The sequence below is a fragment of the Cupressus sempervirens genome, chromosome 7, assembly GCF_028749045.1.
Source record: "Cupressus sempervirens isolate cs-2001-9-10 chromosome 7, ASM2874904v1, whole genome shotgun sequence".
NCBI classification, from domain to species: Eukaryota; Viridiplantae; Streptophyta; class Pinopsida; order Cupressales; family Cupressaceae; genus Cupressus; species Cupressus sempervirens.
Genome location: NC_143124.1, coordinates 254,751,221 through 254,777,264, shown reverse-complemented (window position 1 = coordinate 254,777,264; position 26,044 = coordinate 254,751,221).

Genomic DNA, 26,044 nt, shown 5'->3' with positions numbered 1-26,044 from the left:
TTCATTCATGCCATTATTATTATCTTCCATTGAAAATGGGGGCACAAAATGTGATGTTCCATTTGTGATGTCAGAGTTTAGTTGATAAATGCTTCAGCACCATCACTTGATATCAATGGAAATACCTTTTTCCTTTTCAACAAAGGATCCATTCTCCTTATCTTGAGTAGCTTCCACATTTGATGAAAAAGTTGCACTTTAGCTCTAGGTGAAAACATTTTATGATGTCCTACAAAATATTTTCCTTTGCAAAAAATTGATAAGTTTGCATCATTCAATCCATCATTGTAGGTGACCTTTTTGGCTATTGATAGGTGTTGCATATCAATCACTTATGATAACTTTTAAAACTCCAATCCTGAATACTTTATCAACTTGTTGAATTTAGTCAAATCCCAAAGTGGGTTCAGCTAAAAAAAAATTCATTTTCGAACCAATGAAATGCTAAATTGATCTATTGATCATCTTGAACTAATTGAAATTGATTTCAAGAATTAATTTGATCATTAAAAACTCATTTAACCACCTTTTAAAAACTATGAATTTGGTTCTAGGAGGTCCTTTGACTGGCGTTAAACGGTGATCCAAACACCTGACTGGGCTCTGGAATCTGACCACTGAATCTCTCTTCCACATACTTGCACCCCATCAAATCTTGTCTCATGATGAATTCAAGGTAAAAATATATTCACTATCCAAGTTGACCTCTTAGAGTTACCTACATAAAAACATGTTAGTAAACAATAAACTGGGTTCGAAATTGGCTTTGAAAACTGGGTAAATTGACAGATGGGGGCACGAAAATTGGGGCATTGGTTCACTATCATGAGGTGAGTATGGATCTATGATTTGGGCTCATGAAAAATAACTTGGCGCAAATGGAAAGGGTTCAAAGTGGGCTGCTTGGATTTTGCAGATTGAAAAAATGGTAGGAGATCAATTTTTTCAAATGGAATTGATCTGGAAAAGTGTGCAAATCAATTCGTGATGACTTGCAAACTGACACACTTGGAGTATTTTTGGAGGAAAACATAGTGCTACAATCCATTTGATCTCATCTATCATGGATTTCAAGATATGACATCATGAATAGGGGTTTCGACAAATTTGTAAATGCTGACATCAATAAAATGCTAAAAATTACTTTTCGAATCACATTTGAAAACTGATCAAACGGATTCATCATGAGTTGAAACTTGAAACATAAAATTTCTCTAACATTTTAAATACAAAAAAAAAAAAAATTTAGCATTTGGGTCGATTGGTCAAAAGTTATAACCTGTCAAACATGGCTTCCTAGAATTTAGAACTAATTGCATCAGCATGACAATATTAAATGACCAAATTTGAGGGATTCAAAACCTAGTCAAATGGACTCAAAATGACTCAAAGTATGAAACATAGGCTCTTTGGTATGGACACTAGATACTCCTAAATTGGAGGGTAATGAAACATTTTTTGGGTACAAGATATCTAGATGCAAACATGGCCTCCTCTCACTATTTGACACTTTGGGTAAAATAGAATTGACAAATGCTCAAAATAGGACTTCACGAAATGGCTAGGAATCTCAATTTAACTTCATGGAACAAATGGATGTGCTAAATGGAAGGTTTTAGAAGCATTGAACACCTCTTAGGCCTCAAAGGTATAGCTGGGTATAATCTCATTAAAAGCATTTATTGGGCTTGATTTTCTCAATGGTACTCAAAATTGGGAAGGCAATTTTGAGTCCCAAAAAGTGGTGAGCATTCTATCTTGGAAAAGGACTAGTATCTTGGACAAGCAAGAAGAGAATTGTATTTTTTGATCCATAGCAAGGTATGAATATTTTGCAACAACACTTAGTTGTTCTAATGTTGTTTGGTTCAAGTAACTATTGGTAGGTATGGAGATAGAAATAGATGATCCAATGATTATATTATATGATAATACTAGTGCAATTAATATATCAAAGAATCTTGTGATGCATACCAAAACCAAGCACATTGATATAAAATATCATTTTCTGAGAGAATTGGTACAGGATAAAGAGGTAAGATTGGAATATGTGAATACTAAAGAACAAATTGTAGACATATTCACTATGCCATTACCTAAGGATGCATTTTGTATATAAGAGGTAAGTTAGGGATCATTCCCCTATCTGAAGCTCACTATATAAAGTTTAGTGATGCATCAATCAGAGCATGATGAAGATTATTTATTTCATACAATATTGTAAATAGTACATTGCATTTGAATTAGTACATAAGGTGCACTAATATTCATTCGATATTGTCTTTCGAATGCGATGTCAAAGAGGGAGAATATTTCTATCATACTCACAAAATTTTATTACTTCCAGAGATGCCAAAGAGGGAAAACTTGGTCTAATATCAAAGTAGGAAATTTTTCTATTAGAAGAAAATGTGGAAGGTAGAGTCTTGTAGATAGAGGGAGAAAATGAAGGTAGAGGGAGTTCACACTAATAGAAGGAGTTCTCATGGATGAGCATCAAAATGAAACTAAGGATATGTTATTTCATTGTATTATGACATATTCTATTGGCATTAATGCTAAATAGGGAGATTATTGAAAACAATTGATTAATTGTCTATTATCATTGATGTTACAAAAAATATCTTATCATTTTCAATCAGTGAATTTCAAGCTCATTCGGGCAATGAAGATAGTTTCTTGTGTGTACCAATTATTCTAAAGTTTTCTAAGTTTAGAAGACTATGTATATTGAATTTACTCAAGTGATAAAGGAAAGTTTATAGTAGTTGAGCTTTAACAAAACTCAATTGGTAAATGAAGGAAAAGTTGAATGGAACCAGTATTAGCCAACCTCACTCGATTATCAAAGGAACTTTTTGAATATGTAGTATAAACTAAGTTCACTTGATTAACACAGGAAAATCATTTCTGAGTTAGTGTCTATAGAGCCTGGTCAACTAACTAAGGATTTCCTTATTTTGGCATATTAAGCTTAATTGATTTGTTTGTTGGTTCTAGCTGACTAAGGACATGAATATTAAGTATTCTAAGTTGTATTCAAGTCAACTTGACAATTTTTAAGATATAAATATAAGGTCAAGTTGAGGATTGAATGTGTGGAACATAAGAGAGTATTTGAGGATGCTTAGAGGAAGTGAATTAGAATGATTAGAATAATATCCTTGTTGAGCTGCAAAGATACGTTTGATCAAAAAGGATCAAGTATACAAGCTAGAATTGAGATCTATAATCAGCAATTTAGTTGCATCATAAATTAGGTCACTTCATTGTTAATCTGTAACCATTGTAATAGTGACATAAATCTCTTAATAGACTTGGCTTAACAACTATTTGTAAATCCTCTAAAAAGGTGGCATTTCTAGATTGAAGTGTCTAAAGACCTCTAGCAAGGACACTCCTAATAGGGAGATTAAATCCTCTTATAGGGTCACACCTAATAGTGCATTTTGTAACCTTTAATAGGGTTGGCTCCTAATAGGGCTCACTTCAAAAGAGTGAAAAAAAAAGTAACTGGTTTCAATTGGTGGCTTTTCAAAAATTGAGTTTCCATATTAAATCTTGGTGTCTACTATTTATTTTATGTGTATGAAACTAAGTTGAATAAGGCTAATCATATAAAATATCACAAGATTTGCACTTGGTAGGTTACATCATATGATAGTATAAACTAAGTGCCTGTGTGTTTGTCGATTAACAATAGAATATAGTTTAATTAGAGTTTATATTTTTCTTTGTATTGACATCTAAGGGATTTGGGATTTATTTTAGTGGTAATTAATTCACCCCTCCCCTCTCAGTTACTCCTCTTATATTTCCAACACTTACTTAGTTGTATCTAACAATATGAAAGATAGAAGACTCCCTATACAAATGGTATTTTCATCTTAACTATACAAATATTTGATCTCACACCCAATCTTCAGGAGTTTAACTAAGCATCTCTCATGAATAACAAAAAAGAAACCTACATGATATTTTAGTACACATCCATACATTATAATATCACCATAATCAAATAACATCTAATGTTTACGATACATCTTGTGTGCAGACATCATAAAAACATGGCATAGGAAAAGATATCAAGAATGAACTCTCATATACATACATACATACATACATACATATCTATATATATATATATATATATATATATATATATATATAGACATAGATATATATGTATATGTACATATATATATATATATATATATATATATATATATTGAATGTCAAAATGGGGGGTGATATGAAAATGGGTGCTACTTGATTATTGTCAATATCAAAGTCCCAACTGATACAAAAATGATACTTCTACATCAGATATGTCATAATATACATGAATCTATTATGAAATAGACTAAGATAATTGCATCCTTCTCCCTCATCTCTGGGAGGATGGGTAGGAGGTGGAACTACTTCCTCTGGAGATGGTGCTTCTTCCTATGACCCTTTCAAGTAGTTTGTATATCCTACCACATGTATCTTAGGAGCTACAACCACTGCATATTCCCCATAATAAGATTTTACATGGGATAACTATGTTTTGGCCTCCTCTCAAGTATTTTCCAATTTCCTCCTCAACTCAACAATCTCGTGATCCCTCTCTTCTAGTTATGCATGGCACACTGCCACATGAATCTATAGCTATGTGACCTATCACTGTGCTATACTAGGCCTCTACTGTCTATGAAAAAACATCCTTTGAATGTGGATCATGTGCTATCTAGTTAGGCATCTCCTCATTTCCACCTCCCTTCTATTGCTAATCTCCCTTAGCTACATTTTGTGAAGGCTCCTTCACTCTCTACCTCCATATCTCCCCTTCAACTACACTCAAGATTCTCATCTCTCCTTGAGACCATCACTATGCCCAACCACTACTCATTGCACTTGGATCCACCCTCATAGCATAAGGATGGATCAAGACTTGTGTGACTCTTTTTACAGGTTACTTTTGTTAGATTGCTTGAAGCACTAGGACCTACTATGCAAGTGTTGGTGCTTGTTTTATATTTGATTGTGGTACTTTGGCCACCTAATCTATGAATCTAGGGAAGGGATGTGTCCTAATATAATTTATAAACATAGGATTTTTCCCACCATTAACAACCTCTACCATATATCTACATTGGGTAATGACAAGCTTACTAATAAGAATCATGAATCTCCTTGGATCTAGTATCACATTCCACCTCTTTCTTCACCTCATTGAAGAAGCGGTCATAAGATTAGTACTCCTATGATATGTCCTTCTATCTACCAAAGTGTCTTCAAACCCAAGTAAGTGGCAATCTCTCAATATGTTGAGATGAATGGCCAATTAGTGGCTAAGATGATAACATACATCCCAATTTATCATGGGCATGATCCAATGACTCTTTACCCTGCCATGGACTCCATGTCACAACTATCAAATCATCTAGCTTTCATCTCTAGAAATGTACCTTTTCCAAACTAGGCTATGTCCTATCTCATTGATACATACAAATATATGGATTATGCAATTTGTGAAGAACACAAAAAATAGGCCTCACAATGATCACATGCTCTCATTGCCATACCTATAAAAAAAATACATCAGCCACCATATTCTTTTCCTTCTAATAGGTGAACTCATGCATCTCATGATACATGTGTGCTCGCATAGATTGTCCCCATATGAAGTAAGTTGGATGAACTAACATTTGCTAAAGTATCCTACCCCATATGCACTCAATAACATGCTACCCTATATCCAACATCATATAGTAATTGATGAAATATCCAAGTACTACTTACATGTAGTGAGTTTAAACATATCTCTATAATTATGGGTCAACCCACAATAATGGGTTACACCTTTTTGCCTAAACTGATACTAGATTGTGAATTTTCAAGAAAACTTTCACTTTCAGATGCAAATTACCATTAAACAGTTAGGAATTTGAAGATGGAGTTAATAAGAGTCTTTTAGGATTTTCTATGTAGAATCCAAATATATTTTAAAAATAAAATCTAATTGATTTGATTGAATTATTTTTTCTACAACGTAAATTGATATGTTATCAAAAACTTGATTTTTAAAATGTAACATTATTTTTGATACACATAACTTGTTTTCTACAATAGATATCAATGGGATTCTTTTGAATTCAGTTTGTTAACATCCATACAAAAACTATGGAGGTGATCTGATGTCTTTATCCTTGGTATTTCATATTTTATAGAATTTAAATTTGACCTAAAATGAATTTGGACATACATGGCTTTTGACACATGTAACTTATTATATATTTACCTGATTTGAAATTATCATTATTTTATTGAAAGAGGACTTGAATATGAAGACCGCGGTTATTTGTAAATTTTTTAATCTCTTAGTTATTATTTTTCTATGAGCATCCAATATATAGGTTTATTTTTTATAATAAACCTCTATTTAATTCATGTCCAAAATTTATATCTAAAAAATTCAAATCATAGAAAATTCATAGTCATTAGAAAGTTCATTCAAAGTACTTCGATAGGGTAAAAGGATATGACTTCAGCGCTCCATTTGAACTTGGTAATGGAGCCTGGAAGCCACAAAATTGTCATTAATCTTCTCCCACTTGGAAAAAACCAAAATTTTCGTAGTTTCGATAGAAACTAGGTTTCTATCAAAACTAAAAAAATTGGTTTCAATAGAAGCTAATGTTTCTAGTTTCTATCAAAACTAGAAACCTAACCAATGCAGGTTTAATGGGGCAACTCTAGTTTCAATTGAAACTAGACTAAGTAGTTTTGATTGAAACTAGAGTTAGCCCTTAGGGTTTTTTTAAAATAGAAATTGTCATATAAATAATAATTTATTTTTTATCAGTTCTAACATTCAAATCCACTCAAATAATTCACACTTCAATTAGGAGGAAGGAAATATTTTGCAACTTTTTTTTTGAATTTTGAAATTAAAAAAATTTATGACATGGGAAATAAAGGTAAAAGGGCAAGTAAATATTCACAAAGAATAATTGACAAACAAGAAGAAGAAAATTGTCAAAAAACTTTAGTAGGATATTATAGGATAAAGGTATGTACATGTGTAATATCCTTTTTCCACTATATCAAATCATCCCAAGGAATAGGTTGGCTCAAGATGATATCATCCTAGAATATCTGTCTGAGTGCTAACACTCGAGGACTTGACTTTGAATTGTACTCAATCCATGGACTATGAAAAGGGATCCATAAAATCTTGTTAATGTCATCTAGGGTGATGGTCTAACAAAGACGAAGGTGGAAGTTCTTCATCTAACTATCATAATGCTCCACCAATGTTGTCTAGAGGTTGTGATTCACATGAATATTGGGGATATCAAGAAGATGAAACAAACTAAACATGCCTAAATGAGCCATCTTAGTGTCATCTAACTGTATAATAACAATGTCAATAGATGGGTAGGTAGAATGGAACATAATGTATAGAAAATCAACCTACAAAAAATCAAACATAACCACAATTAGTACTTTCTTGACAAAATAATTGTTGGATACAATTGTTAATTGTGTATTGTCTTTGATGTTACACAAATTCCATATCAGCCATCAGACAGAGTCTACCAAGCTCAAATAATCAAAAAATCAATTTACAGTGTTAATCGAGCTTCCATGATTAACAAAGAAAAGTTAATGTTTATCGAGCTCACTTGGGCATCAAAAGATCTTGTAGCTTTACCAAGCTCACTCAGGCATCAAAGGATTTTGTAGCAGAAATTTAATGTTAACCGAACTCCCAAGGTTAATGAAGAAAATTTAATGTTTATCAAGCTCACTTGGGCATCAAAAGGATTTGGTAGTATAGATTTAGTGTTAACTATGCTCCCAAGGTTAATGAAGAAAAATTAATGTTTACCGAGCTCACTCGAGCATCAAAGGATTTTGTAGAAAAAATATAGTGTCAACTGAGCTCCCAAGGTTAAACAAAAAAAATTTAATGTCTACTGAGCTCACTCAGTTATCAAAGGAAATGTGGCAGAGAGTTAGCTTCTACCGAGCTCACAAGGTCAACAAAGGAAGGTCAGTGCTAACTGAGTTCACTCGGTCTCGAAAGGATTTTTGTAGGGTTTGCAGTGTTTACCGAGCCTCACTTGGTTAACACTAGAAAACCATTCTAGAGCAGTGATCACCGAGCTGGGTCGGTACATGAAGGATTATTTTTTTTGATATTAAGTTCAATTGTTTCATGCAGCCGACTGATGTAATGTTTTTTTTTGTTATAACTTATATTTGAGCTAACTTGATAATCTAAAAGGTATGTATTTAGATATTCAAATTGTGAATTAAAAGTGTGAGTGTGGGTATATGGATGAGAATGGAATAAGAAAATATTGAGTCAATTGTTGGAATATTCAAATATGGAAAGAATACTTATGAGAAGGGCGGGGGTGAATCAGAAGTATCACACTTTAAGCAATAAAAATTTTAATTGAAAGTAAATTGCATGCATGTAAACACATCAAATAAACATGAAACTAATACATGCATCAAAAAAACATAATACTAGAATTTGGTAACCTAGAAACCCTCTAGAAATAAGAAGGTAAAATTGGGGTGGGGATGGTACCCACAAAAATCACTGCGGTAATATTGTTCAACCACTTCTAATGGTTTGCCCTATTAGGCCTGCCCTATTAAAGGCCTAGACTGTTAAAGGCTTTACAGTGTGTCAATAGTGACCTGGTTAAAATATTTACAAACACTTAACATGAAGTGTCACCCTGTTAAAGGATTTAATCACCTTTTGATAAGGATCTACAAATAGCTGTTAAGCCAACCTATCTACATAGGGTTTCCTTTCTAATATAATGGTAAAAGACTATTAGGTATTATAAATCTAATAGTTCACAATCCTTGATTGCTGAATGCAGGCACTTGTTCTAGCTGTCTCTCTGATTTTGATCCTCTAAGATCTGATTTTTGTTCATCTCCTTTGCTTTGATTTGATCAATTGAATACTGAATTGTTGTGCTTACTCTCTATGTCTCCTTTCACTGAATTCCATTATGTTTTTCGCTTAACACTATTCTCCTTCTCTCATCCCCATTAAAATGAAACTTTCATCTTCCTTAAAAAGACTTAGAAGACTTAGGGTTAGATATGGATCTACGATCCACATTGAATCTCAATTTCCCACTCAATACATCCCTTTTTGCTGATTGGTTGCATGCCTTTCCAATTTTCCAATTGTCTGCATGCAGATTGCATAGGAAGTGTAGACGATTCATTCTTATCTCTATATTTTTTGAGATTTACCTTGTGTTTGCTAAAAATATGGTTTACATCATAGTTTGTCCAATTAGAAACTCTTATGCTGATATTCTAAGTTACTCAGCTCATGAAGCATTAGTGATGCTCAACACATGTTATTTCCTGGATAGGTCGGCACCTAAACAAAACTATATCACTCGGCACCTTATGTTACTTGGCACTTGATGTCACTCGGCACTTGATATCACTTGGCACTTGATATCACTTGGCACTTACTCTTTTCTTGGCATGTACAGTGAAAAATGGTTAAGTGTATTGACACTCAAATGTCAAAATTATTCTTTAAACCAACGATCTCCCCCTTTGACATGAGTGGCAAAAACACTTAACTAAGATCTTGTGATCTTGGCATTATTTCATGCATCTTCTTATTTGCTTCAAAAATTTTAGGAACAAATAACAATATACCTTATGACTCCCTATGAGTTGATTATGCCTTGTACACTAAATGAGTTCGATCCTATTTCTACATTCTGACCAATATGTTATATCAAAATGTGTCAAAATTCTCCCAAAATTCTCTATCTCCCCCTTTCATCATACTTACCATTTCATTCTATACTGAAATCCCCCATACTTAATCTCTACTTAACTCCCCCATACTTATTCTCCCCCTTTTTGACACTTATGTCAAGGGTTCTACAGGGAAGTGTCATACTTGGCCAAAAATGTATTGTTTACTTCAAGGAGTTGCTAGTGCAACATACAATGACTTATGTTGGATGGCAATCTTTTCTGCTAGGTGTACAAGTCCATCAGATGTAGAAAGATTGGGGTCTTTCTTGAGAACTGTCTCTGCATTCATCTGCTCCTTGTGAAGTATTTCCAAATAAGGAGTGATAGAGGATTGAATTTGCATCAATTTGGATTTGGTGGTTGCCTCCTCTATTGCTAAGATAGCTAACTCTCTTTGTGTGTGAAGCGATTGGGAAAAATGCTTCTCACTCTAAGCTGGATTTGTATGGAGTTGCATGCTAGAAATCTTTAGATTTCTCTCCAAGATCAGTATTTTCTAGCTAGTGTCCTGTGTGAATGTGGAAAAATCACACAACTTGTTGTATAGGGAAAATATGTTTCCAAGTATAGTTTTGACTGTTTCAATTTTCTTAGCCAGCTCCATTTGTGATAGTGCTATATCACCAGATATTCTCTTATTTACCTTTCTTTGGAATTTTCTTCCTGACCATTCTAGTAATTTGGCATTTGTTTCTTGGTCTTCACTAGTCACCTGGTCAACTATATCAGATAGTAGCTCTATAATTGGCCTTGACTCATCTAGAGACTATAAGCAGAAAGCTTTTGTGAATATGTCTTTGATTTCATTTAAGGTATGCTTGTTCTTGTGTTCTCTTCTTAGTGCTTCTTGTCTCCTTCTATCCAATGCACTCTGAATTTCATTGATCTTATCTTTAGCGAGAGTGTTGGATTCATAATATGGAATCTTTATTTTTTCATCAAGCTCAGGAACTCCATAGTGAAGTTCCTTGACTACCTTTGATGAGCTCGAGCCAGGTTTTCTAATTTGAAATGGTAACCTATCAGTGCTTGACTGCTGAAGAGTCTGTGTTGGAGTACCAGATTTGGGTAATGCAACCAATGTTTGTATTGTCCTTCTTACTTGTCTCATCTTTTTCTTCAGCTAGTTTATCCTTTTGGTGATCACTAGGTGGGGTTGAACTTGCTGGCTATTTAGATGTTTCTTTAGCTTCCCCTACTACTGTACTCGGCATCTAAAGTGTATCAATGACTACACTTGGTGGAGGTGGTGGAGGAAGGAATAGAATACTAGTAGGTTGTATGGTCGAAGGTGGTTCTTGTGTTTTCAACTTGACTACCTTTGTTTTAACTACTGGATTCTGCAATTCATCAACACTGACCAATATAGGATTTGAACATAATTTTGCTACTAGTGTTGATTGGTCAAGGATTTCTAAATCCTCTGCAATTAATGGATTGATGTTTGGATTAGAAGTGTTTGTAATATCCTTGATTTTAACAATCTCTGCAGGTGTGATGATGGCATGAGGAGGACTAGGAGGGGATACCTATATGTCTCGCACACTTTGATCTTGTGGTACAACTATATCTTTCTCTTCCTCTTTCTCCTCTGTATGTTCCTTTTCTTCCTTTTCTTCTTCAACCTTCTTCTCGACTTGTTTCTTTTCTTTTTCCTTGTTTCCTAATATCTTCATCTCCTTTTTCTTGACACTTGCCTCACCAATTTTTCTTTCTTCTTTACTGCTAAGGAAATCTTCAAATCTATTATCACCCTTGATTTTACAACATCATAGGTTCCAAAGGCTTTTTCATTCTTATCAACTTCTTTTGCAAGGAGGGATGTTATTGCTGTAGAGGCTTGATCAATATCGAGTTCATAACCTAGTGGCCTAAGCCATCTCACTCTACATATGACTGCTTGTATATAGGTATAATCAATATCTACAAGAAAACAAACGTCTTTTTCATATTTCTCAGTCAATGAGACTAGAATCCTCATTCTTTATTTCATGGACTATTTGAAGTCCTCAAAGTAGCTAGTCATTTGGGCATCAAAATTATCACCCATCTATTCAATATATCCATTGATTTGTTCAACAATTGTTTTGTCTCGATTCCATTTCACCTTACCCACAAAAGGAAATTCTTTCATTAGATAGAAAAACATGCACACCAAAACTGATCCAAATTTTCACTAAGCTCCCTTGCTCTTCCTTATGGCTCCTAGATTCTCATTAATCTATTGAAACATGAGCTCTAGTAGATAATAGGTATGATCCTTTTTAATCAATTTGTATGCAACATCAACTGCTATACAAGGCACACTGTTTAACCTACTTGACTAATAGAATTTGTGTGAAATGATTCTTATAGCAAAATCTAGTAGGGGTTCTATGATTGTATCAATAGTCATTCCCATATTGTTCCATTTAGCACCCATGTTTTTCTCTATTACTTCCTTTTTGTCACTACACAGGGTCTTTGGTTGATCTAGGGTTGGAATATTAGTAAGCCTATGAATAGTTCTCTTGGTAAATTTCACTAGCCCTGTTTCTAACCAAAAGGCTCCATCATGTATTTTGCTCAAAACTATGCATCCCCATTCAACTTTGAAAAAAATCAGAAATTCTAGGGTTTTGGTCAATCCTTTACTCTCAACTATTGAGAACTCATCTTTCAGTATTTTGTTCTCACATAGCTTGTCATATGCATTGTAAATTTCTAAATCTCCTATGGCTCCAATTTTGTAGTTATAGCTTCTACAAACATCTTGGACCATAACAACTTTATTAAGAATAATTGATAATGCACCTACGAGATCATTCTTGTATGCAACTTCTGAAATGGGCTTGAATTCATGCTGCTTAACTTCATTACTAACCAATTGTATTTCATGACTCTCCTTACTCTTACTGGTTCTAGACCCAGATGCCATTGTTTTCCAAACTAGGTTTTATAGTTTAAACAAGTTTATAAACACTATGTAGCTTGGAACACAAGTAAAATACCTCAAATTGATGAAACTCATGCTGAATCACTATGGAAATCTTTTGCAAATGGCTTCTGAGCTGACCTTGATCTTCTGTGCTCTTCTCATCTTTGCTTCGTGTTTGAATGGTGAGAAGTGATCAAAAATCAAACTATGTACCTTCAAAAAAAAGAAATTAATGCTTAGTGTGCTAACAACTGTCTACTCAGCTCCTAAAGGATTTCAACATGGCTCAACACCCATTGTGTTTCACTTTGCTCGGCTCCTATTGATATTTCACAGCTCGATATCATCTATCAACTCGGTCGCTGTTAGCAACTCGACACCTGAAGACAACTTCAAAAAATTTTGCAAGATTCTTAATTTTGACTTAGCATCTTTGTTTATGTTGATTCTTCTTTATAGTTCTTCTATGTCTTGGGATTGATGTTTGATGTAGCTTAGATTATCAATCCCACACACACCCATTCTTACTTAATTAGATGAAGTGTGATCACTTGACCCATTAGGTGAAGTGATCTTTGCATTTGATGTGTTGCACTCATCTTTCTTCTTCCATGTCTTATTCATCTCACTTGTAATGCATTCAACATCTATCTTTGCCTTTCCAATGTTGTACTCAGAACTTGGTGCCTTTGGCCTTGTTGGGCAATTCCTGCTGACATGACTAGTTTTTAAGCAACTAAAACATGTGGTTTGACTCATCCATCTTTTATAGTTCCCCTTGAAATGTGTTCTTATGCAATTTTGGGGTATATGTCAATATTCTTGACAATAGTGACAACTGTACCTAGTGTTGTAATCCCAATAGTAGTTGTTTTCATGGTTTGATGTCTTTGCTGGTTAATTTGATGTCCACATAGGCTTTGATCTGCATTCAAAAGCTATATGCCCATATTTCTTGCAATTATGAAAGTGACCCTCAAATCTTGATGTCTTAATAGTCTTGGTTCTACATTCATGTGCTTGATGACCTTGCTTCTTGCACTTATGACAATAGTTTACACTCTTAGGCTTATCATGTTGATGGGCATTCTTGCTTCTACATACATTAGATGTATGTCCTTTCTTTCCATAGAAATGACATGTCAGTTTGACATTTTTACCTTTGTCACTTCTTTGTTTAGCACTCTTTGATGATTCTCCAACTTCAATGCTATTGTATCCAAGTCTTGATGTATCATGGGTTGATCTTGGGGATTTTAGTAATTGCTCAAAATACTGGATAGCTTCATTGGGTTTGCTAATGCTTTCTAAAATTTCCTTTTCTCTTCTCAAGTCAATTTGTAATTGTTCATTCTACATCTTTAGTGTAGAGATCTCAATGTCGTTCACATTGAGTTCATGATGAAGTTTCATCATTTGGGCAAGTGTATCCATCTGCATGTTTGAGACCTTTGTCAGTTCAGTACATTTTTCTTCAAGTCTATTTGCAAGATTTCTTTTTTCATTCTCCATCATAATTTTATCTTCAACTACTCTTTTCTTTTGTTCAATGATTTCACACAACATTATGGCCTATGATTCATGTTCCATCTTGAGAGGTCTTATTTCATTTGCTTGAACTTTGTTTTTCTCCATCAGTTCTACAATTGCTGCATCAAACTCTTTAGTATCTCCATTGGCAAATATATTTGTGGTATCAATCTCCTTGTAGTTTATCTCATTTTCAGCTATGGCTAAATCCTTCCTTCTTTTCAAGAAATTTCTCAACTTATCTCTAGCTTCCGCCAAGCTATGCAGAACAAGTTGCACATCTATCACCTGGTTTTCAATGATCTTTCCAAGTTTGAAAACTTCCATCTTTAGATCTTTTCCTCCAAGATATTAGGCTTTTTCTTGTGAGAACCTAATTTTCTCTGATACTAATTGTTGGAATATTCAAATATGGAAAGAATAGTTATGAGAGGTGGGGGTGAATCATAAGTATCACACTTTAAGCAATAAAACTTTTAACTGAAAGTAAATTGCATGCATGTAAACACATCAAATAAACATGAAACTAATACATGCATCAACAACACATAATACTAGAATTTGGTAACCTAGAAACCCTTTAGAAATAAGAAGGTAAAATTGGGGTGGGGTTGATACCCACAAAAATCGCTATAGTAATATTGTTCAACCACTTCTAATGGTTTGCCCTATTAAAGGCATGCCCTGTTAAAGGCTTTACACTGTGTCAATAGTGACCTAGTTAAATGATTTACAAAAACTTAACATGAAGTGTCACCCTATTAAAGAATTTAATCACCTTTTGATAATGATCTACAAATAGCTGTTAAGCCAACCTATCTACATAGGGTTTCATTTCTAATACAATGGTAAAAGAGTATTAGCTATAATAAACCTGATAGTTTGCAATCCTTGATTGTTGAATGTAGGCACTTTTTCTAGCTCTCTCTCTAATTTTGATCCTCTGAGATCTAATTTTTGTTTGTCTCCTTTGCTTTATTCTGATCAATTGAATACTAAATTGCTACTCTTACTCTCTATGTCTCCTTTCACTGAATTCTATTATGTTTTTCCCTTAACACTATTCTCCTTCTCTGATCCCCATTAAAATGAAACTTTCATCTTTCTTAAAAAGACTTCAAAAACTTAGGGTTAGATATGGATCTATGATCCAGATTGAATCTCAATTTCCTGCTCAATACTTCCCTTTTTGTTGATTGGTTGCATGCCTTTCCAATTTTCCAATTGGCTGCATGTAGATTGCATAGGAAGTGTAAAAGATTCATTCTTATCTCTAGATCTTTTGAGATTTACCTTGTGTCAGCTACAAAGATGGTTTACATCATAGTTTGTGCAATTACAAACTCTTATGCTAATATTTTGAGTTACTCGGCTCATGAAGCATTATTGATGCTCGACACATGTTGTTTCTTGGATAGCTTGACACCTAAACAAAACTGTATCACTCCGCACCTTATGTTACTTGGCACTTAATATTACTCAACACATAATATCACTTGGCACTTGATATCACTCGGCACTTTATATCACTTGGCACTTACTCTTTGCTTGGCATGTATAGTAAAAAATGGTTAAGTGTATTGACACTCAGTTGTCAAAATTATTCTTTAAACAAACATGAATTTTGATGAAATATTAGATATCCTAGAGGAGCTACAAAGTTGTATTTGATCAGTAAGGATCTAGTAAAGCAAAACAGAGATCTGTAATCAGAAAAATATAAGTTGCATATCTTTTAGGTCACCTCATTGTTACTTTCTAATCATTGTAACAATGAATCTAGAATCTCTTAACAGAGTTGGTTTAACAGCCATTTTGTAAATCCTCTAACAAGGTGATAGTTTAGTTGAATTGTTCTAAAGACCTCTAGCTAGGCCACTCCTAATAGGGTGATTAAATCCTCTAACAAGGTCACACCTAACAGTGTGCATTGTAACCTTTAACAGGGTTGGCTCCTAACAGGGCTCACTTTAGAAGAGTGAAAATTGGTGACTAGTTACTTGGTGGTTTTTCCCATATTGGGTTTCCACGTTAAATCTGGTGTCTCTTGTGTTCATTTATTTTAACCTTTGAAAGCATAATAATAATTAGTCAACCTACCAAGTTATAGTATTCCTGCACCATTTACTGATTATCGACAGTAAGTAAATATTATATACATCTAAGGGATTTTTGGAATTATTTTTGTGGTAACTGATTCACCCCTCCCCTATCAGTTACTTTATCTATATTTCCAACAATAATATCTAAATAAATAAAGAGGAGACAATAACCCTATAAAAAAGTTATAAATAATCAAGATGAAAACTACAAAAACTTTTCGCTATACTTAATAAACAAGCCTCTGTTTTAAGGTGAGTAAACAACATTGTGGAAACTAATATGTAGTCATGTGTAGGACTTTTCATAATTGAGGCACAAGTGAACTATTTTGTATGATTTTATACACTAGATGATGCAACTAAACACCTTGTCCTAGGGTTTCTACTATGAAACATAGGTGTCTCCCAAGTAAGACATAGCCTCTACCTAGGCAATACTTTACCTTTCAACAAAGTTTCGTGTGAGGAATTTCGTAGGCACACATGAGTAATTGATCACCTACACAATAAACTAATAAAAACTATTCTAAAAAAATGTAAAAGCATAAAAAATCAAACCTAAATGTGATAAATTTTATTTGACAAAGAGCTTTTCTGCCAACTTAGTGATAGTTCGTTGTCTTCCATCTTCCTATGATGTTGGGAGTGCTTGAAATGTTACAAATATATGGGGAGCACCATGATGACTTAGAGCTCCTCTCATATAAGGGAAAATGATAAAATAATTTGAAAATAAATTTTTGGTGCCTTATATAGGGTTTTCACATAAATTTTCAACATGCTCCAATTTGTGTGAAATTTATCCCTACCTAGTTTAATCATTCTAAATCATTTTTTGCAATCAAAATCAAAATTTGACACTCTTAAATAACTCAAAAATGTATTTTAATTTTTTTGGGACTGAAATAATCAAGTGGTTGTGAAGTCCATATTTTTTGCACAATATTTATACCATCTTCTCATCATATCAAAACTCTCTCAAAAATTTCAATTTTTTAAACAAAAAGTTAACTTTGCTCAAAGAAGGTCAAACTTGGTCATATAGACCCTAGAATTACTCTAAAATGACTTCAATTTTTTTACAATCTTTAATGATATATTCCATATTCTTATGAATCTCTAAGAATAACTTCATCTTGAATATACTACTCTGAATCACTATTCTAGTGTGTCCTCTTTTGAATTCTCTCTCAAGGGAGAAAGATGATTACATCATTGAATAAATCAATTCTTTCTTCAAATCAATTTGATCATAAATCAAAGTCCTCATTTCTAGGGGTATCTTATCACTAGGGGCATATCTTGTACTCATATATCATTTAAAAAAAGGGTGTCTTATAATATATCTCTGATGATTTCAAATTGTAACAGGCATCTCTATTTTGTATATCTCACATCAATCTACTATTGTCTTATCTATTAATTAGGTGACTAAATTTGTATTAGTTATCTTGATCAACTAAAGATAGTGTTCGAAAATGAAGATGGGGTAACTGAGAGGGGAGGGGTGAATCAGTTACCACAAAAAAAAATTCAACAGTCCCAAAGATGCCTTAAACTTAGTTGCTGTTGCTACTCGGTAAACACATAAATTACTGCTTAAAACTTGATAGATGTTTAGTTAATTTATTAAGCATTTACTAAAATAAGCGACCATGCAAAAGAAAGTAATCATGAACACAGTAGACACCAGATTTACGTGGAAACCCAATATGGGAAAAACCACCAACAACTAGTCACCAATTTTCACTCTTCTGAAGTGAGCCCTGTTAGGAGCCAACCCTGTTAAAGTTTACAAAACACACTGTTAGGTGTGACCCTGTTAGAGGATTTAATCACCCTATTAGGAGTTGCCTTGTAAGAGGTCTTTAGAACAATTCAACTGAATTGCCACCCTGTTAAAGGATTTATGGAATGGCTGTTAAACCAACTCTATTAGGAGATTTTGGAATCACTATTACAATGGTTAGAAAGCAACAATGAATGATCTAAAAATACATGCAACTTATCTTGCTGAATACAGATCTCAGTTTAGCTCCACAAGATCCTTACTGATTAAATATATCTTTGCAGCTCCAAGATTTCCCTCTGCTCAACTCTGCTTAGGCACACACAAGTCTCTTCCTTGCACTTCCTTGCACTATCTGTATACACTCTCTATTCCACACTTTTCCGCATCTTGAGCACCTCTTTATATACTATACATAATACCAGGTTGGCCCAACCAACTTGACAAAACATATTCCAAAGTCGGCTTGAACTAACAATCAAAACAAAATTTTTCACTGGCCGATGCTGCTCGATCAATACAGAACAACAAAAAATTGCTTCCTGTGTTAACCGGTAGAACTCGGTAAAAATTACAATTACCGGGGAATTCGGTAAACCTACCACTTCCTTTGGAAACCGACTAGACTCGATAAAAGCTGTCTTCAACTACCGAGTGAGCTCAGTGAAAACTAAGCTTTCCTTAGCTTATCGTGCAAACTCGGTTAACACTAACCATCCGCTACAAAATCCTTTGATACCTGAGTGATCTCAGTAAGAACTTAAACTTTCCTTAGCTTACCGTGCGAACTCGGTTAACACTAACTCACCGTGTGACATACAGGAACGCTCGGTATACACTGCAAAAGGCTTTACTGACTGACTGAGCTCGGTAGACTCTGTAAACTATTTTCCTGACCGACAGAACTCGGTAGACTTTGTCTGATAACTGATATGGCATTTGTGTAACATCAAAGACAATACACAATTACTTAATTGTATCCAACAATCTCCCTCTTTGGCATTGATGGCAACACAACATGTCATAGTAGAAATAAAATTTGAAAGCAAGTCTACAGCAACACAACACAATTAACAATTCTCCCTCTAAGATAGAGAACTCTCCCTCTTACAGTAATCTCCCTCTATGAAGGAATTACATAATCAAATTTCGGAAAGATATGACAGTAAAGCTCTCCCTCTTTGACAACACATGCCAAAGACAATCCAATTTCAATGAATTTCATTGTACCTTTAGTACTGATTCATATGCAATATTTCCTTGATTTGCTGCATCAACTGATGATTGTTCAATTTTGTAAGAGCTGATGCATCACTAAAACTTATTTTTAGTGAACTTCAGATAGGGGAATGACCCCTAACTTACCTCTGAGATACAAAAATGCATCCTTAGGTAAAGGCTTTGTGAATATGTCAGCAATCTGTTCCTTTGTATGGACATATTCCAATCTGATTTCATTGTCCTGTACCAATTCTCTGACAAAGTGATACTTGATTGCAATGTGCTTAGTCTTAGAATGCATTACTAGATTCTAAGATATGTTGATTGCACTTGTATTATCACAAAACATGACAACTGGCTCCTTGATTTCCATCTTCATGCCTTGTAGCAATTGCTTGAACCAAACAATATTAGAACAGTTTATTGCTCTAGCAACATACTTTGCCTCTGCTGTTGATTGAGATGTACAATTTTTCTTTTTGCTTGTCCAAGAAACCAACCTCTTTCCAAGAAAGAATGCACCTCCACTTGTGCTTTTTCTGTCGTCAAGGTTTCCTGCCCAATCAGAATCAGTAAACACTTTTAAGTCTAGGTTTCCTCCAAATTTATACCATAATCCATAATCTTCAGTTCCTTTCAAATATCTCATTATCCTCTTGATTGCCATCATGTGATTTTCTCTTGGTTTGGCTGAAAATCTTGCCACAATTCCAACTGCAAGAGCAATATCTGGCCTAGTATGAACTACATATTGCAACTTTCCAATCATAGATCTGTACAATGTCTGATCTGTTTCCTTTGAATCATCTTCTTTGGTAAGTTTTAGTCCAGTACACATGGGAGTTCCAATTGGTTTACAGTCTTCCATACCAAACTTTTTCAATATCTCTTTGATGTATTTTTCTTGAGTGATGTAGATGTCATTCTTCTTCTGCTGAATTTGAAGTCCAACAAAGAATTTGATTTCACTAAACATTGACATTTCAAATTCCTTGCTCATTTGTTCTGAAAATTCTTTGCAAAGATCATCATTCCCTGTGAAAACAGTATCATCTACAAATATTTCTACCAGAACAATCTTATTTTTTGGTCCTTCCTTGATATACAAACTACTGTTATCATTATTTCTTTGAAATCCAATTTGAATAAGATAGCTATGCAATCTTTCATACCATGCTCTAGGGGCTTGTTTCAGACCATACAGTGCCTTGTGCAATTTGCAAACCATGTTCTTTTTATTTGGATCTATAAAACCTTTAGGTTGTTCAATGTAGACCTCTCCATCCAGTATACCATTTAGAAATGCTGACTTGACATCCATCTGATAAACTTTAAATCCTTTGTAAGCAGCATATGCTAATAAGGTTCTAACACCTTCCAATCTAGCAACGGGAGCAAAAGTTTCTCCATAATCTATGCCTTCCTCTTGAGAATATCCTTTTCACACTAATCTAGCTTTGTTTCTTGATACTTTACCATTTTCATCCAACTTATTTCTAAAAACCCACTTTGTACCAATTACATTTTTATCTTTAGGCCTGGGTACAAGAGTCCATGTCTTATTTTTCTCTATCTGCTCTATTTCTTCATTCATTGCTTCAATCTAATTATCATTTTCTAATGCATCTTTGACAGTTCTAGGTTCAAAATCAGCAAGTAAACAAGTACCTTTCAACTTACTTCTTGTGATGGTTCCTTCAGATCTATTTCCAATGATCTGATCTGCTGAATGATGTCTCCTGACATACTTGGCTAGAACAAGTTCTTTTCCTTTTGGATGAATCTTGTCATTATCTTCTTGCATTTCACCTTCATGCTTGGTTTGGTCTGGCTCGGTATCAACTGGCTCGGTATGCACATGCTTGGTTACCTCTGGCTCAATAATCTCTAACTCGGTATTCTCTGACTCGGTAGACGTTGGCTCGGTAGATGTTTTCTGCAACTCGGTTAGTGATGACTCGGTAGAAGAAGGTTTCTGATTCTTAGATGCAGTTGATATTATATCCGGTTCAGTGAAGACAAATCTTTTGTAATCTTCTGGTTCTCTTCTACTTTCTTCTTCAGTGTTTTCTGCAAACTCATCAACTTTCTATGACTTTGTGAGTAGATAAGTTCAAGCATCTATATGCTTTACTCTTGCATGAGTATCCAAGAAATATACCTTCATAACCTTTTACATCAAATTTACTTTTTCTAGATTCTTTCAAGATATAACATTTGCTTCCAAATACTTTCAGATAACTTACATTGGGTTTATAGCCATACCATAATTCATAGGGAGTTTTGAATGAGTCTTTTTTCAACTGTACTCGGTTTAAGGTATGAACTGTTGTACTGATAGCCTCCTTCCAGTATTTGATAGCAACATTCTTTTCTATCATCAAGGTTCTTGCACATCCATGATGGATCTGTTCCTTCTTTCAGCTATGCCATTTTGTTCAGGAGTACCTGGTGCTGAAACCTATCTTTTGATTCCTCTTTCAATACAAAAGTTATTGAATTCATGTGAAATAAATTCACCACCTCTGTCTAACCTTAGGCATTTCAATCTTTTCCCTGTTTCTTTTTCTACTCTTTCCAAATACCATTTGAACTTTTCAAATGCTTCTGATTTGTTCCTTAGGTACATGACGGTCATCATTCTTGAATAATCATCAACAAAAAGAATAAAATATTTTTCACCAGTATAGCTTTCAGTTCCAATAAGTCCACATAAGTCAGTATGCACAATTTCTAATAAATCTTCAGACTGATAATTTTTGCTTTTGAAACTAGACTTACCCATCTTTCCAATTTGACAATTCCTGCATAAACCGACCTCTGGTTTCTTTAAATCAGGAATGCCTCTCACTTTCTTGAATTTGCTTATCTTTACCAAATTGTCAAAATTCACATGACATAACCTTTTATGCCATAACCAACTCTCTTCTACTTGAGCAATAAAACATGAATGTTCACCAAGTTCAAGATAGAACAAGTTACCTTTAGTTTGAGTACCAAATCCAATCAGCTTTCCTTTACTGTTCAGCAGTCTTGCTTTGCCTTGGATGAATTCTACTTTGAGTCCATTGTTGAGTAACTATGCCACACTCAAAAAATTGTGCTTTAGGCCTTCTACCCAATAAGAATTATCACATACAAGTTCCTAGGTTAGAGTGATTCTTCCTTTTCCTTTGATGCAACAAGGTTCATTGTTTCCAAATCTTACACTGCCACCATCATACTCTTCAAATTGATCAAACTTTGTTTTATCTCCAGTTATATGATGTGAGCAGCCACTATCAATGATCCATGTATCATTCTTACTTATGTGAGAGATGAGTGCCATTTCTTCATTGTCAGATTCATCTTTTACAGCAATGTAAACAATCTCATCCTCTTCTTCATCATTAGAATCTTTAGCCATAAAACATGATTTCTTACTTTTATCCTTAAATGATTTGAGATCTTTCTTACTGTTCCATTTATTATCTTTCTTTTCATCTTTATCTTTCTTGTTTGGAGACCTTGCAGCAATATGACCGACTTCTTCACATGAAAAGCAGATTAGGGGTACTTTACCTTTGTATTTACCTCTTCCTCTTGAATATTTCCTTGCAAGTAGAGCTTCAATTACTTCAAGGTCGCTATCAAAACTCTGATCTGATTGATCTTCACTCTTTGACTGAGATTCCTTCTTCTTCTTGCCTTTGTCCTTGAGTGAAAGCTTGGCTTCAAATGCAGACTCAATGTTCTTTGTAGCTGGAACATAATTATCAAAATTATCTAGTTCAAATGTTGTCAATCTTCCAACTATGGCCTCTAGGTTTATCTTGTGATTGACCTCACACCTTCTTTCTTGAATGGATGATACCCTGATGGCATAAACTGGAAGTAGAGTTCTAAGAACTTTACTTATGACTGTCTCTTCACTGATACTTCCTCCAGAAGCTTTGATAGCACTGATACATGCTTTAATTCTTTCAACATATTTGGAAATGTTTTCATCTTCTTTCATTTTCATCTACTTTAATTCTTTCAACATATTTGGCTCTTCTAACATTGTCATCTCCACCATAGATCTCTTTCAGTCTTTCCCACATTTCATCGGCAGTAGTGCAGTCCTTGACATCATCAAACTCTTCATAACTCAAGGCAGATGCAATATCAATCATCATAATGTTATGAGTCTTCTTTATAGCAATGTCATTGACTGATAATCTACCTGATGGTTCTACATATTCCTCATCAAGATATTTTAGACCAGTGTCACCAATGGAAGCTAGATGAAGTCTCATTAATCCCTGCCATGCTGAGAAGTTGTTTTAGTTAAGCCTTGGGATTTCCCTCTTGTAAGACATCTTGATCTTTGGCTTAGATCTTTGAAATCTCCTCCTACAATTACCAAAAGCTTTGACACCAATTGTTGAAAAATGAAGATGGGGTAACTGAGAGGGGAGGGGTGAATCAGTTACCACAAAAACAAATTCAACAGTCCCAAAGATGCCTTAAACTTAGTTGCTGCTGCTACTCGGTAAACACATAAATTACTACTTAAAACTTGATAGATGTTTAGTTAATTTATTAAGAATTTACTGAAATAAGCGACCATGCAAAATAAAGTAATCATGAACACAGTAGACACTAGATTTACGTGGAAACCCAATATGGGAAAAACCACCAGCAACTAGTCACCAATTTTCACTCTTCTGAAGTGAGCCCTATTAGGAGCCAACCCTGTTAAAGGTTACAAAACACACTGTTAGGTGTGACCCTATTAGAGGATTTAATCACCCTATTAGGAGTGGCCTTGTAAGAGGTCTTTAGAACAATTCAACTGAATTGCCACCCTGTTAAAGGATTTATGGAATGGTTGTTAAACCAACTCTGTTAGGAGATTTTGGAATCACTGTTACAATGGTTAGAAAGCAACAATGAATGATCTGAAAATACATGCAACTTATCTTGCTGAATACAGATCTCAGTTTAGCTCCACAAGATCCTTACTGATTAAATATATCTTTGCAGCTCCAAGATTTCCCTCTGCTCAACTCTGCTTAGGCACACACAAGTCTCTTCCTTGCACTTCCTTGCACTATCCGTATACACTCTCTATTCCACACATTTCCGCATCTTGAGCACCTCTTTATATACTATACATAATACCAGGTCGGCCCAACCAATTTGACAAAACATATTCCAAAGTCGGCTTGAACTACCAATCAAAACAAAATTCTTCACTAGCCGACGCTGCTCGGTCAATACAGAACAACAAAAAACTACTTCCTGTGTTAACCGGCAGAACTCGGTAAAAACTACAATTACTGGGGAATTCGGTAAACCTGCCACTTCTTTTGGAAACTGACTAGACTCGGTAAAAGTTGTCTTCGACTACCGAGTGAGCTCGGTGAAAACTAAGCTTTCCTTAGCTTACCGTGCGAACTCGGTTAACACTAACCGTCCGCTACAAAATCTTTTGATACCCGAGTGATCTCAGTAAGAACTTAAACTTTCCTTAGCTTACCGTGCGAACTCGGTTAACACTAACTCACCGTGTGACATACAGAAATGCTCGGTATACAATGCAAAAGGCTTTACTGACCAACTGAGCTTGGTAGACTCTGTAAACTATTTTCCTGACTGACAGAACTCGATAGACTCTGTCTGATAACTGATATGGCATTTGTGTAACATCAAAGACAATACACAATTACTTAATTGTATCCAACAGATAGTCCTTATCATAGTTCAATGGATAGGTATCTTCCCATTCTAGCTAGACTCTTGAGGATTAAACCTCACTATAGGGATTATCATATGACTTAGGATAGGTCTCATCATCTCGTTATTGACTAGTATCAAGATGTTCTATCTAGACTCTAGAGGATTAAGCTTCATTCTAGAGATAATCCTAAGATCTCTTTAAATCACCTTTTAATGGTCAAGTATATAGGCATTCTACCTAGACTTGTGGGGATTAAGCCTTGTTCTATGGAAAATCTAATGAATTATGTTTGGTGTTGTCATATTTTCAATGAATAGGTATCAAGATGTTCTATCTAGACTCCTAAGGATTAAGCCTCATACTGCGGATAATCCTATGAATGATGATAATATCTACTCTCTTGCACTAGTATGTAGGTGTTTTATCTAGAGTTCAAAGGGTTACAAATTATTTTGGAGATAATCCTAAACTCTCTTGTTATGGATAGGTATTCAGTTTCTCATCTCCAAGACAACTAAACTTCTAAGGATTTACTTTCATCCAAACAAAGTTCAAAATCAATGCTATCTTATTAATTAGTTTTTTAATCATCAATCTCATAACAAATCTTAGTTCTAGCTCTATACTTTAGACTTTAAACTATTGTTTGAATCAATGCATTTAACATACATCAATTCAAAGAGAGGAAAATATAATACTTCAAAGTTAATAGCTTGGTATCCTCAAACAATTTTGTTGCACTAGTCTCAAAACATCAATATTCATAATGGTCAAAGTTCTAATTCAGTAGCAATTTCTTATCACTTGAATCTACTTGACCTAGCTGTTAATTGAAGAAAACCCTTAATCTACAATAATTATACTTCTCTCATTAATTCCTAATGTTGACTTGACTTACCTAATAAATCATATTGATTTGAATAATTTAACTAAAGACCTAGTTAGCCAAAATGCCCCCTGCCAAAAAATCAAAT